Source organism: Osmia bicornis, chromosome 5, assembly GCF_907164935.1.
Source record: "Osmia bicornis bicornis chromosome 5, iOsmBic2.1, whole genome shotgun sequence".
In the NCBI taxonomy this organism is placed as follows: domain Eukaryota; kingdom Metazoa; phylum Arthropoda; class Insecta; order Hymenoptera; family Megachilidae; genus Osmia; species Osmia bicornis.
In genome coordinates, this window is record NC_060220.1 from 3,091,693 (window position 1) to 3,107,801 (window position 16,109).

Consider the following 16,109-nt stretch of genomic DNA (forward strand, 5'->3'; position numbering starts at 1 on the left):
ACCGCTTAATATAGCCACTATACCGTCCGTCCTGCCTCGGACCAAACGACGACGAAGGCTTACCTCTTCGAGCTACCAAGAAATTCAGGCTAAGGGATGAATTGCGTAATTTCGAATTATTTCTGTCCGCCGTTAATGAAACGATCTTTTCTTTATTTTATTTTATATTAGGACATGGGTACTGCTTTGTACACTCACGATTAAACATGGCTTCCTTAGGGGAAAAGGCGATATAGGCAAAATAGAACTATTAAAAATTTTAATTTTGATGATATTAATATTAAAAGCGAAAAAATAATATGATTTTTAATTATTAAATATGCATTATCATTCTCCTCGGAAATGCCCATGGGAAATGATAGGAACCACCACGATCCTTCAGGGAGCCGGTTTTGATCGCTAGATCGTTTTGATCTACTTCAAAGACTTTACGTTTTAAATTTTAAATATATAGAAATTGTGGAACGTATTCTACAGGGAATATAAGTTACGTGCCATATGCAAATGTGACCGAAATCATTCTATCCTAAACCTCTGAAACAGCTGAGACAATAATATACTAAATAAGTATAATTCTTGAACGCAAGCAAGTGTGCAAATTTCAGGCGAGTGTACTTGAAGCAGAGTACTTTGCAACGAAAAGCTTGAAAATAAAATAAAGATCGCCGAGAATTAACACAGCGTAAACACATGTGCGGAAATTATGTATAAAAATATTCTAAAAATTATAAGAAATATTTTCTCGAATGCGATGAATTACAGAAGAAGATACAAATTGAAATAATTTGGTTAGCAACAAATAATTGGGAAAGGAAAATTAGAGGAAGTGTAAAAGAGCGTTTGTAATTTTATCGAGCCAATTGAAAGAAAATTTTTAATTAGAGCGATATCGTCGGAGTCAACTACGTGCAATTTTCACGATGTGACTTTTTATTTTTCAGCTTGCACTCGAGGCAACGCATCAACTAAAAAAAAAAGAAGAAAAAATGAGCTCTCTCGAAACTATTAATTTGCTGGCTTTTTCCTAATTGAGCAAACCAATTAATGTTCGTTTAGAATTTTTTACCCGTCTCGTATAACTGATATCACAATCGACCTACGTAAATTTCAAATTTCAACTGAAACAAAACACGGAGCACAAAAGAATAAAAATGATTGTTTCATATAATTAATTGTATTTCGATTCCTTTCGCGTGCGGTATACCGTTTTGTATAGAGTATTTTTCCTGAAAGAATAGTATTATAGTTTTCGGATGACGATCGCGTGCGTCGAATCTGAATCGCACAAATAAACGGATTCGATTCTCGTTTATTCGCGAAACGAGCTATTCAATGCGATAAAGCTATGGGACTTTATCGCCGGCGCAAAGCAGAATTCTCCAAAGCGAAACGTTTGTCATGAAAATCGACGAAAAATATTGCAACCTTATAAAAACATCCACGTTTAACGCGTTGACTGCCGTTCGAGATTTATTTAAAAAAAAAAATAAAACTACAACATTTAATAATATAAAATTGCGATCATAATATATGTATTTTATTTAATAAATGTTTACCAAATTGATTCTGTGTTTTTGTTATTACACCTTTTCAATCCCTATTTCAAACTTAAATATGGACTTGAAAAGTGGCGCTAGAATTTCAAAATAATAATAATAATTTTAATAACTGAAGTATCTATGAATAGTAATAAATCTTCAATCTGAATTAATAAAAATATGACACGTATTTCTATTATTTTATCTAAATTTACACATATTCGTCCAAGGCTATTTAAACGAAACCGACACTTCGAAGCCAAGAAACGAAACTCAGACATGAGTGTAATTAATTAAGATTCGAGATTCGATCGAGGAGGGTGAGGGCAGGGTGTTACAGTTAATTATCATGGCCGCGATAATCTGGAACTAGCGACAAAGCGAAGCGGATAAGATGGCTCTCTAGCGAGCCACTATACGAACATTACGATTGATCGAGTCTGTTAATGGAGTATCAGACACCATAAGCATAATTCCGTTAATTGCTAGCACATGTTCATTTGCACGCGCGACGACTTTGCCTGGTTGGATTAATTAACCGCGTTACACTCAGCGACTTCTATCCAGTACCTACCTCTTGCCTTTAATACTTGATGGAGGGTCCACGGGAAATTTACGGGGTTTAATGTTTGATTAATTTCCCGAGCGACTCCGCTTCCTAGCCGTCTCTAACGTTGCCAGTCTTCTAACAACTCGGGGTTTTAGTGGCGCGTTAATTACTGACCCAAGAAGGTTTGCCAGCATTGTTTTCACAACTCGGTAAACTGTTGTCCTATATTATTTAAAGTTAATCGTTAAAATTATTAATCATTTCGTCGGTTTTATTAAATGTAAAAAATTTTGTCATGAAAGTGTTGCAAAATATTAGCTGTACATTCGCGATCAAATCATCCTTCCCTGTAGACATCCGGAGGGGAACTGACGTAGGGGAGATGTACCCTAATATATAGAGTCTAAGGTCCTATCACTTGCGGGTGAACGCTTACGCGGGAAAATTTAAATTTGATATATTACACTAAAGATACCAAATTAATTTGTACATCTAATACCCCTTACGACACATCGATTTGATGTTTAAGACCGAATAAAAATTAATTTTTTAAATAAAATATTGTTAACTATAAATTACAATAAACACAGAAAGTCTGGTGCTCTCGATTAAAACGTAACAACACCTTTTTCTCTCTTCGAGGCTACCAATCTCAGTTACAAAGCGAGTGGTCTCATTACAGTTAAAACGTACCCCGTTACATATGTACACGGTTAAGGTGTTAAGAAGCATCGATTCGCGTTCAAAGAGCGACGATTCACCGCGTCATTAAACCCACAGTCTAATTTACTTTCCCCTTTGGTGTTCCTTTCATTTACCTTTCCTTCTGCGGGCCAGCGTAGTCTAACGCGAATCTAAATTAAATCCTCCTGTGAAAAGGTGTACACAAGCGGAGGACAGGTGAATGAAGGTGGAGGAGCAAACGTGTAAGCTTCACATTAACCGCAACCACCACATTGTGCGCGTCACTCGTTGCACACTCGTTAAGCGTGTTGCCGGTACGCGGTCGCGCAGAATGTTGCGATTCAACCACGCCAAGAAGCCATGAATAAGCTGTATTATACTTAGGAAGGTAACTGAGAGCCTCTGTATTAACGCCTCGTAGTTGGAAAAGTCATCGGCTTAACGCTGGATGAGACAACGAACGTTCGTCTACCAGCCACCCCGTTTATTTCATTTTATTTCTATTTCAATGCCGTGATCGTATCGCGACGATGCTCGTCGACATTCCAAACGATCGCGATGAATTTTTGCCGGCGTACCGGTGAAACGGCTCTGTTTCAATCGTACCAAGCCGGATGAATGAACGTTTCAGAGACGAGGATCGAATGAAAGCAGAGGTTTTTAACGTGGGTCGCGGCCAATGTAAATGGAAAACAGCGTGGAAGGAAATGGTTCTGATTTCTGGCGAGTGTCACTTACCGAGTCTCGGTGCTTCCCTTTAATTTCCTCGAGAATTTCGTGAAAGAAATACGACGAGAAGTTTCGAGCGTATCGTATTTTTAAAGGACATCATTTTTCCCTTCAGTTAATTAACGATTTGGCAACGATATTCTATTTAATTAATTTTGGTAAATGCTGAGACACATTTTTATTTATAAGAAGAGGATTCTATTTTATTTGATTGCTCGATAGTTTCAGAGATATTGAACTATCTGCTATCTGTTATATACTTTTTAACGTTCCTGTACACCTGCGACTATTAGCTGGGTAAATAATCGCGCGAGTTTCTATTTCGCATAGCGGTCATGCAAAATTGCGGGCTAAAATGGCATCGTTCCAGCTCATTGCGTTGAATTATGCGTCGTTGGATCGCGCCACCCTCCGAGCCCGTACGGTGTTACAAAATTAAATAATTACAGGAATCGTCGTGACGAATGCTCGCCAAGGGGGCCAGAACCTTAACGATTTTCCTGAATGTTCCAGAGTATCTACACGAACGAGTATTCAACAAAAATGTTTCTACTATCCGGGCGTTAACGCGGTTACTGTCATGCGACCAGCTTCAAATTTTATACAATTTAATTATTAGGATCATAGACCAAAAACTAAATATTAATCAAAAATAAAAACCTAAAATTTGGCAAGATTTTCTAATTAAAAAAAATTTCTATTTCTAATTTTTGTAAAAATTATTAAAAATTGATTAAAAAATAAAATTCAAGTAAGACGCTGAAAAACAAGAGAAAATCTAAAAATCAGGTTCTTGAAATCTATAGTTTCACGAGAAGTTCGCTTTCGAGACCTATCACCAAGCTGTCCAATAAACTGAAAGTTCAATTCGCTTTCCTGACGTCTTAAATTTGTAAAAGAAGGAATTTTCCAAGTTGCTAGCCCTCAGCAGTTTTCTGAAAAGAATTTCCCTCGGTGACGACGATCTACGGTTCGAGGGTACCGTCTTAAAAATCAAGAATTATTCGAGAACGTAATTAAGATTTCGGATAAAAGAAGAACAGCCTCGTAATTATGATATGGAAATGATAACTCATCTCCGTTCCATTTGTCTGATCAATTATTGACCTTATTTCAAAGTTACTCCCTCATTCCGCTTGTCTGATCATCTGCACACTAAATCTACTTCTCCCGCTTCCCAAAACGATCTCATTTCCTTTGGTAATATTTCAAGCATCAATCTTCGTTTTAACTCGATAATCCCTTTACTATAATGATTTTTAAAATCTACTACAAAAAGTAAAAGGGAACAAACTAATCCTTAGCGAACATTCGCCGTTCCGCACGGTACGGGATTATCTCCGACGTTGAACTTCGAGATTTATAGCAATTTATTTAGACAAAATGAAACACGGAATTTGAGGAACGAAAACATATTAAATTAGCAATTAAATTCATGATCTCTTCCTCTGGAACGATGTTTATTTTAATTGAAAATTGTTACTCGTCTGATTGAGATAAATAATTCTACAATGAAACGATCTGAAATAATTTAACCCTTTACAAATACTTTGACAAACAACGTAACAATTATTCTTTCTACGTGTCAATAAAATTACAAATAGAAATTATCCTCAGAATACGAATTTAAATCAAGAAAAAATAAAATCCAAGCCCTTCTGCGCGATGGATTGAAAAAAATTCTTAAAGGGTTAAATCACCCGCATGGAATGCCAGAAGCCTCTTCAAAGGCTTCTGCACCGCAAAATCGGATAGTTTCAAGAATCATAACGATGATCGTCAAAGGGAATCGCAGTTTCCGCGATTGATGCGCTATCGCTTCGTGGAAAACCCTTGATTCCAAGGGATACGAACATCCGAGCCCGTCAAATCGCAAAGAATCCTGCTCTTTGTCACCGCCTTTCGAGGACTTTTCAGATTACCATTAGCCTCCTTTCCGGGACGAATCAAAAGGCATAATTCGATAATGCTCTCTTTAGATCGGACGAAGCAATGGTAGCGTGTAAACTCGGCCGACTGTTCGTGCAAAACCCCCTACCGAAAGAATACGCGTCGACTGTTAACAAAGTTTTAATTAATTTCACGTCAAAGGACGTCCGTTGTCAGACAGCAACCGTGTTACGTGTGACGTCGGGTCAAGGCTCGAAGTTTCTTTATTTTTGCCCGGGGTTGAGGCCTCGAAAGATCAAAGTTTTTTTTTCGTCATCCCTGGCAAAGAATACTTGGTCGATTGTTTCGAGTTTCGGGTAAAAGAAACTTTAATATCACGGGAATCGTCGGATCTACTCGAATAATTAAGAAGGGACGATAGAAAAGTCAACATCGATATGGAAAATATTTCCATCCATAAGGTGTTAGAAATAAAAATAATTGAAAGAAGAATCGAATAGTTTTGATGCTCTATTTGAATATCAAAGGCTCCCTCTGTATCTTCTATCATCGAACAAAGTTCGCGCCAAACTATTAGAACATTTCGACCCAATTGTACATTTCCCATAACCTGAGATCGCAGCAAACGAGACCGGCAAACACGGTTGATCCTCAATAAAGTCGTCAGTTTTGAAATAACCGGAGGATTGTTCTCGCACAACTTTCCAACAGAATCCTCAGCCCAGTTCCATCGAGCCCGAAACTCAAACGACGTACAATTCACAGATACGACAGGTTCACCCAAAGTCCCCCGGTAATCCTTCGTTCAATCGTTCGCCTCTATAGCCGGCCGCTATTATGGCCATTAATCGTACGTGTACAATCCGTGGATCCTGGATCCCTGCCTAGTCGAGGACAGGATCTCGGGGAATATCGGTAGTGTCGATAATACATTTGCCAGCCCACCTATACAACGGAACGTAAGCCGAAACTTTCGATTGACTCGACCAAGTCGCCCGCAGCTATGGGATCGAAATAAAGCGCTGTTGCACGGCTTTCGAGAATCGGCTGCTTTCGACCGGGGCATGGAGGTAGGGGGTAAACGGTGGCTGAGACTTAAATCAATTCGATGCATTCACGCTCGAATACCTGGTAGATATATTATGTACCCTATTATCGGGAAAAGCAATCCACCGAATATCGCCGGGCTTCGCGAAACGGAAGCTCGATTTCCCTAATCGAGTAACAGTTAGTTAACCGCGTCCCTTCCGTGTTTCGAAAATCTCGCGAAATTACTGAATATCGCCAACTAATATCCAAGATTTTTATAACAATTTTGCACGTTATTGAGTTTTGTAAATAGTAAATAACTTTGATTTGATTTACTTCAGAATTAGAAAAAAGAATTTGTATTATTATATTCTTACTTACATATCTGCAGATGCACACGTCCAGCTTTTTAGCGCTGTGGAACTTCAGATTCCAGGTCTCTTATGTTTCCTGAAACAAACAGAAAGCTGATATCAGTGAAATAATTATATTTGTACAAACTTCAGCAGTCTATTGATAACCCTTCGCTTTCACTTCCAAAGACCAAACTTAAATTCAAAAATTTAGCAAAAAAAAGTGCAAATCTGTACTTCTAATTAACCCTTGAACAAAAATAAAATATATAATTTTAATTATATAATTATCTCGCCGTCCGAGAGTTAACAGAAACTGTTCATGCATAATATCTGATCGTGACCAAGAAATATCGCTTCTCGAACCGCTATAAAGTGACGTGATTCCGGCGAAGTTTCCGAAGATTCGATAATGAATTTACAAAGCGCCGCAGGAATAGTATCTGTCGTTCGATCGTCATGAAAAGCGAGGATGGGGTTGACAGGCGGTTGCCGAGCCACGGTGAACGAGCGAAATGCTGAGCGGGATTGGTCGGATTCGAAGGAAAACAGAGGATCCCGCGGAAAAATCCCGAGGCGACATCGTGAACGAGAAAGTCGCGCGCTGGTCGCTGGCAGGTTGCATCGACTGAATAATAAATACCCCGAGTCCGGGCACTGCGACCCCGAGAGTGGTCACAGATGCGCTAGGCTTAGGGATGCACTTTACTGCAGTGCAGTGCCGACCCGTTGCACGCCGCTGTACGCCGCGTTCCTCTATAATGCAACGTATGTGCCGTAAACCAGCTCTTAAGTATCCACCTTTCGAGGCTTTACCTTTTCTGCTTGACGAGATCGTTCCGATTCCGCTCTCGTCGAGCGTCTTTCGATACTGTCTACGAGCTACCATCTCCTTTCTTTTTCATACTCGAAACGTGTTCGTATAGATCTTTGGGACTGATAGGAAAGCAGTGTTTCATAACCCCTCTTTCTATGATCCATAATTTCATTTGCGTTCTTTATAAATGAACCCTAAGCTATGTTAAACTGCGCAGAGTCCTTATTGAATCGATGAAACAACAGCGAAAACAAAAAGTACACTTAAACCCCTCGATTATTATTCAAACATTCGATGTTTTTCTGTAACAAAGAAATTACTTGACCACTGTTTCCCTCGGTCATGATGAATCGTTCACTTTTATCGTGCAATTCGCTGAATATGAAATTAGAAAGCGGCCTGAACGAACGTTAGCGATCACGAAATATTGTGATTCCGATGGACGGTAAAATGAATTTAATTTACATACGATATAGCCCGGGAACGTACCGCGCGACACCGGCAATGTAAAATGTAAAAATGTAAAATTGGGATTAAATGAAAATTTCTCCATTTTGCTCGACGACCAGTGATACTATGAATTTGATTCGATCAGATAATTAAGAAATGTAAAAATGCATTTTGAAAAATGTGTTTTTTTTTTTTTTTCAATAATCCTATCATCCGTAATAGATATCTCGAGTACGATAAACATTTGACGCTAATACTCTGCCGAAATCCCATCGAAAAGCATAGAAAAATGCAACGTGTGCCGGGAAAACGGAATTTTCAACGTGAAATTTCGTTCGGTGCGGTGTTACAATAGGCGAGCGTTGTTCGCTCACGGCCGCAAGATAATCCGATGGCATTTTCGTGGTAGCTAACTTCGCGACAGGTAAGAAGCTTAAAACGCTACCGCCTGTATGCACCGTGCACACAATGTACAACACAACACGAACACGTTTTGACGAGTTTCGTGCGCCGAGATATCACGCGATAAACCAACGTCGAATCGCCTAGTCGAGTCGAAAGTAGACTTCAGTCACGATCAAACGTAAAAAGAATCCTTGAAAGAAGCCGAAAGCTTTGACATTTAAAAAAGAACATCAATTTTGAATATTTCCATGAATCTATGATCGATTGAAAAGAAAACAATATGGACTTTTATGGTCTTTTCAAATTTATTTTCCTTTGGAAAATAAAGTTTAGATGTGCTCTATTATTGGTGCGTGATGTTCTTGAAAAAAAGCGAAAAGATCAATGAGAATCGAATAGACGATTGATCGAGTTTCCTTCGTCGTATCCTTCTTCCCCATTTAATTATCGTTCAACCACCGATTACGTTCGCCGCTTTCCACTCGCAAGCTCTAACGACGATCAGTTACCGATATTCTCCATTTAATACTGGAAATTACCAACCTTCCAACCCCCTTCCCCGCTCTGTTGGTTCATTTTTCATCGTTTAATAGAGATACTACCCTACACCCGGTTATAATGTTTCATGAATTTTCGATACATTAATTATGCATGCTCTTGCACTCCCATTAACCCGTTCGTGACCAGCTTCTTATTACAAGACCATCCACTGCAGCTACGATTTCCCCTATTTAAACTTTAATTATTTAAGATACAAATAGTTGATTTGCAAATTTCAACTTCAAGGATTATAAAGATAAAGACGACAGATTCGTCCGGAGAGTCGGCGACGCACGGTACTTGGGCTTCAAAATTAACATTTTTAACTCTCGTTCCGCCAGTATTATTTTCTCGTATTAATAATAATTAGGAAAATGATAACCTACTCTTAATTTGGGCATATTCTACATATCGAATTTAGTGACAAAAAATTCGTACCATCGTGGCCTGATATTCAATGATGAACCATAATGTCTTAAAGGGGTTAAGAGGTAGATCCTGGCAATAAATCGTAACCCTTTTCTGCGAGGAAGGCTCTCGATCATCGTGGATCGATTTTCATCGCTAGTGACGATGATTGAATCGATTGAGACCGTTCGAGCAGACGAAGGTCGAAGACGAAACGATGGTGAAGAAGGGGGACAAAAGACACGAGCACATGGGTCTCGAAGCAAAGGTAGACGCGGTAAGGGGATGGGTTACCTTATCGGACGAGCCGACGAGCCGTGAAATCGATAGCTCGATACTTTGCGCCGCGCCGTCGCGAGCGGCCTCGTTCCGGCGTGAAATCTTTCTAACGAGTTTCCGCGTTTTCTGAAACCACCCCTCCCCTACCACCTGTACCCGGTGCCGCGATCCACCGCGAATTTCCTTCGATACTTTTCCGACCAATCCGTTTCCTCGACTTCTCGAAAACGGTACGCTGGTTTCCGCGGCTTGTCGCGCGATTGTGCGCGCGTTTTCCGTCATGAAAACGGTATAAAGCGGGGCGGTGAATTGAAAAACGCGATTCGAAAATCACCAAGTGGTTCGAGAAATTGAAAATTACTCTCCGAGTGGAAGAGCCAGATTAAAGTTAATTCATTTTCACCGCTGATTTTTGAAATATTACAGTTCAATTTGTCAGTACCTTACAGTATTTAATTAAAAGAGTAGTTGAAATTTGTTTTCTAAAGTATTTGTAAACTTTGAAAATTTTAAACTTTGAAAACTTCAAGTTTATACTAATTACAATGTGTTGTATTTGATACACTATAGTGCTATGCAAATAGCAGCTATACAAGTATACAAATTATTACAATAATTGACAGTGTGTGATTATAAAAGTATAGGAAAAAGAATGACGAGGTAGAGAAGTAAGCACGTAGCGATTCCTCTAAGTGGAACAATCAGTCATAAGATGCGACGTCTGACCTATTGCAGGGTTATACTACTGCCACTGCTTATCACTCACTGCCAGTTTATACTGTACTTATGATATCAAAAAATGTTAGTTGTGAATGAAATTTCTATATCAAAAGTTTCAAAATAAAACACTTAATAATTCAAACTAGATGAAAAGTAAAGAACTAGAAGAAGGCTGAAATTTTTTGTATATCCAATTTGAATTCAAGAAATTACAATTTCTTTCTTTTTCCATGTCAAGTGATATATCCTCCTTAATTAAATTAATTATTTCCCTTACAAAAACGATAGAAACTACAAAACACATTTTTATATTTCCATATTTCTATCGTCAAATATTTGAAAGTGGCCACAGTGTACGAAAGTTGTTGATAAATATCCGAAATAGCAGGGTAATGGTCGAGGCGTTTAGCGAAGTTGAAAACTGTTCAATAATCCATGAAGTCCGGCAAGCTAAACGAAAACTGCAAGAGTAAAGAGTTTCCAGGCCGGCCACCAGTGAAATTTCCTCTTTCCAATTTTCCACCAGCCAACTAGTCGCTACATCGAGCTCGTTAGCCACCGCTCTCTCTCCCTTTTTTTTTTTTTATCATCCCGCTCGACGGTGGATTTCTTAATTGAGCTTCGAGAAAAAGGTCGGAAGTTGCTTATCCAGTTTTCAATTTCCTGTTATCAGACTCGGCCGTTGCCAGGATAAAGGAAGGACTAACTTACTACGCGATAATCGGTCGGAATCTTGATTGTCTAGGGAATCGCGAATATCCATTTCCGATAGTAACGTCCAAGAGGACTTTCGAGTGGCGTGGTAAGAAGCACGCTACCCGTCCACCGATCGTTCATCGATAAGGAGCCTCGATAAGACGGCTGATAAAACGGCGCCAATTGTAACTGGACGCGAACGTTTCGTGAACGTTTCGAACGGAAACACGCGTCAAACTTGAAAGCAGATTTCTCGTTAACGAGAAAGGCTTATTCTATTCTAATGTTGTATAGAAATATTTATCAAAACTTGCCTATCAAACTTTATTATCTATAAGAAATCTTTGATAAATTTATTTCAATACAAAAAGGTAAAAGTTATGAACTCTGACATATTAATTTCCATGAGTTGAATAACAATGCTATATGATTAAAAAGAAAAAGAAATTTGAATAATTTGAATAGTCCTTTATCTCAAGATAACCTTACCGACTTCAAGGCCTAGATCGAACAACTTAACCAGGACACAGCATGAGGCCGTGTAATCAGAATAAAGATACCCAAATAGCCTGGTTACCAAGAATTTCTAAATCACGAATCAACGGTATTAATCATTCTCGAAACTGGTAGCAGTGATTTCAATGTAACTCTAAAATAATCCTCTTTGGACACGATCCACTTTTGGCAAGGAGAGAAAGGCAGACAAAGAAATTGGCTGATCATAATAAAGTGTAAGATGTGATCGATGAGTCGGTGACAAGAAGAGTATCCTGTTACATCTGCATGTTAAGGGGATACTCTGGACGCGCCTAGGGCGGAAGTATTCAGAGCTCGGAGAATGCAACAGGCACGACAAGGCTAGGCATAGAGAGTGTTCTATATCTATAGCGGTTCCTTGGTCGGTCGGTCGGTCGGTCGGTCGGCCGATCGGCACCTGGCTCGAATCGCAACGATGATTTTCCAGCCTCCGAGCCCATCCCTCTTTTCGTTTGCTTTTCTTTCCCCAGGGCGTGGCGCTCAACAGGCTTGGCGAGCAGCCAACTTTCTGCTTTTCTCCATCCCTATATCTCTTTCTTCCACCCTCGCAACCTCTATACTCAGCCCTGTTCTCCTTCCGTTTTCCTTCCACCGAGCCTGACTACAACAACGAGGCAGAAAGGATGAAAGAGCTAAGGGTGCACCAACACTATCGACCCTTCTATCCCTAACACACGTACACGCACGTACTGTTATTCGTATCATATCAAGTGTGTATATGTGTTTGTGTCACATATACAGACGGATCTTGGTTGGATCTATTGCCGGACTCTAACTCGCATTGGATACATCCGGATGTATTTATGCGCGCATTTACGTGCGGTCGCCCGAAAGCCGCACGGCCACTAACTTCCTGTTACTCGCGTGGCTTCTGTCTTCCTATCTGTCCGTGTACCAGCCTGGGATTGCGAGATATACCGAATAATAAGTATTTGTTCAACGGTGAAATATATATGCGGTGTCGGTAAAGTTCGGTGAATATCATTATAACTGTCAATGAACATGCTATGCAAATACGGGGTATTACAAACAAAGTTGGCCATTATTTCGAATAATCTTCCGATACATATTTTGAATAAAATGAAAATATTTGAAGATCAAAAATAATTTTCTCTTTTAATGAAAATCTTGAATATAACTAAATTATTTGAAAATAGTGAATAATTTTCAATTTAAAGTCACTTTCATTATGAAGAAACTTTCATTTCAAATAAAATTTGATTTGTCCTGCTATTTTCATTTCAAATAATTATTATAATTGAATTTTTAATTATTCGAATGAATAATTTCCTTCTTATTTCCTTGAAATAATGCTCGATTCTGATTACAAGCAGGATCTACATAACAGCATAAAATGACTACTTTTTTAACTGTTACCTAAGAATTAATTAATAACACTAATTTCTGTCAATGAATCACCCGGTGTGTCTTCGAATGTGTTAATAATTGAGATATAAGCAAAGAGGCTTACTTAAGGATAAAATGGCATAAAAATGAATTTTTTTAGGGGGTTGTACGCGTGTAACATTATCACGGCGAAATACGAGCCCCGGTACAGAGAAGGGAGCCTATTTTCCGCCTGAAGCATGCCACTTCCGCGTGGCATGACGCGAGCGTTATTATCGTAAAGCGTGCTTTTTACGCGGGATAATTTCGAGGGAAGATTTCCAGCTGTATGTTTATTATTTTGTTGGGAGAATGAAGGCTCGTTGTGGTAGATTGGTGGTAAGCTTCGTCACGATGGAATTTGTTATTTCATCCGGACAGGTGTGTGCCTTTACTCGGGAATCTTGAAAACGTTGGAGAAGAGAAGACACCAGGAGGAATGTTAATGGAAAAGTTTCCAACGACTGTACACGAGGAAATGAACCTGCGACGGTCCGACTTTCAGGAGAATTAGCGACCCGATGGTGCATTCTAATTTCTCTATTCTTCTCAAGACGATATTCATTTTTAAGTAGTCCTTCGACTCTACTAAATACTCGAGGCACTCGCGAACGATAAATACTGCATAAGACGCGAACCTATAAGTTTCTCGAGTTAAAGGGTTCGCTTAATCCCCATGTAACTGTTTAAGAATTGAACATTCATCTGACTGAGACAAGTGTATAAGGGAAAATTAACTAGACAGCAGATTAACCTAATTAATGTAAAAGAGAAGGTTCCTGTTACTCTAGCTCCAGCAGTAATAGCATATTTAATTTTAATACACAGCTGAATGAAGGGATGCTCATTATAATTGTAATAAATGCAGCTTGAATACTTCTGTAAATTTTATCATCTTTTATTATAATAAATAATGTGGTATTTTAAATAGATATTCTTTGAAAATGTTTCCTGCATAATGCATGAAGGTTTCTAAAAATATTTCATATGTATCTTGCTTGTAAATATACTGATACGAGTACTTTCATACAACCAACGTATCTTTTCCTATTAATTTTCTTTTTTATTTATTACCACACATTCTTTTCAAAATATATTATCCTTTAAGATGGTGTTTATTCTACAAATTTTGCTCTAATTTATTTCATTTATCGCGAGTGTACAAGGGCTGACGGTGGATGACTGTAGTCAACCCTTATTAGCAAAAGGGTTGATAAAAATTCTTAGAGTTCATTTTCGGCTGGTATACGAATGTACTCCCGTAAATTTCTAATCAAACCACGTAAAAGCAACAATCTGTCTGGTCCTAAAGAACTGAACCTAGCAGAAGGGTGTCGTTAAATGTGTTGCAGGCGCGATTCAAGCCTTCCTCGTCAACTTATCTACTCGTTCATCGGTTGCTTGCATAATAGATAATAGAACGACGACAAGGTTTTCACCTACACAGGTGTCCAGATGATATCTTCTTACTCCTATGCTATATCTGTCCGTCGATTTTATCCGACCGCGTGTTCCCCGCGAACGATAAGACTTCCGGCCATTACAAGGATTTTGCTGTCCGTGAAAACACGAGCGTCGCCGAGCTTCTGCTTCCACCAGCCGGTAATAACGTTTTATCGCGAGAAATGATCATTCTAGTCGCGGGTGAGATAAATGAAATCGTGGAGGGATTAGAAAATCGCCAAAAGGAAACGTTACGTCGAGATATCGCGGTCATTTTTTTCCAGATACGGCAAATTTATTACGCTCTCCGGTTGAGAAATTTATTCAGAATTCGAAATAAAAATTTTTCATACCGTCGGAGGGATGAGTCCCCTTAATTTAAAGGGTAGGTACGTCCTCTGAATTATTTCTACGATTTCAATAATGCGTTCTAATTAGTGATTCACGGATATGCCGGCACCTTCGTCGAGCTAGATTGGACAGTCTTATTTATGAGGAACACGGATTCCTGGAGAACCAGGGACGTCCCCGAACCGTGCCGCGCGATATTACGAACCCGGCTTCCAGGCCATGAAACAAAACGACAATCCTACGTGGACAATCTAGCCATTGGCGACGGGAAATTCGGAACAGAACGACGACGGCCGCAGTTTTGAAACTTGGCTTCGTTGCGAACGCGATCGAAATTCGCTCGCAATGAGAATACGGGAAACAGGAATTTCGAAGTTTATCAAATCTGTGATTGTCGAATTATTTTTTACAGCTAGAAGCTTCATTAAAAATTCTGTTACTTTTATTCGATGAAAAAAAAATGTATATAAATAAGGATAGACCGTAGTTGTTAAAATTTTAATCAATGGTATACGTATCACCAATTTTTCACTCAGAGAAAATAGCACCCTTCTTTACCCCTTTTTAATTTCCTCACGCAAACAAGGATTATCTGGAGAACAGAATTTACAGTGACATCCTACTGGAAGCAACAGAAGCATATGTATAATTTACTCTCAAAGAGAAAGTATTAGCAAGACATGTGTTACAGGGTATGTAGGAAGGGTATAACCACCCAAGCATCTCCACACCATACTTGTAAGGTCATTACAAGAGGCAGTACTTCATCCACTTTATCCCTTTCTCTGCACCCTCAGATAACACAAGTCAAAGTAAAATTCTGCTGAAAGTAACAAAAGTATGTAGGTAATTAATCCACCCCAGAAGAGAATGTGTCAACAAGACACGATGTTATAAGGGAGGTAGTACCTCTTACTATTCTCTCTGACTCCCTTTCAATATCATCATACAAAACAAAAGACAGTAAATTTGTAAAAGTAACAATTGCACGTGTATAATCAATCCCCAGTAAAGGGAGTATAAAATACATAAGTGTTACAAGGTATCCGAGTTCCTTCTAGCTCATGAAACAACTATAAATAATAGTATCTATTATCTTCTTTTTAGTACCCTCTCAGAAGAAAAATTACCCATCCAAAAAATTCGTAGCAAAATCCTGCTAAAAGCAACCAGACGTACAATCAATTCATCCCCGAATAGTAGGCATCAATAAGAGGGTGAAAAATAGAGAAAGTAGCAAGGTCACAAATTTAATCGACGACGCGCTATGATATTAATCAAAATTGTTGAATCTAACGACCAAT

General features: G+C 38.9%; 1 long non-coding RNA gene across 2 annotated transcripts in view; it reads right to left on the reverse strand.

The window, feature by feature from the left end:
• LOC114876907 overlaps positions 1-16,109 on the reverse strand; it is a 173,913-nt gene that overhangs the window by 62,280 nt on the left and 95,524 nt on the right. For both annotated transcript variants that reach the window (XR_003789471.2, XR_003789469.2), the window contains one exon: positions 6,802-6,870. This is a non-coding gene — a long non-coding RNA (uncharacterized LOC114876907). The remainder of the gene's footprint in view (positions 1-6,801; positions 6,871-16,109) is intronic.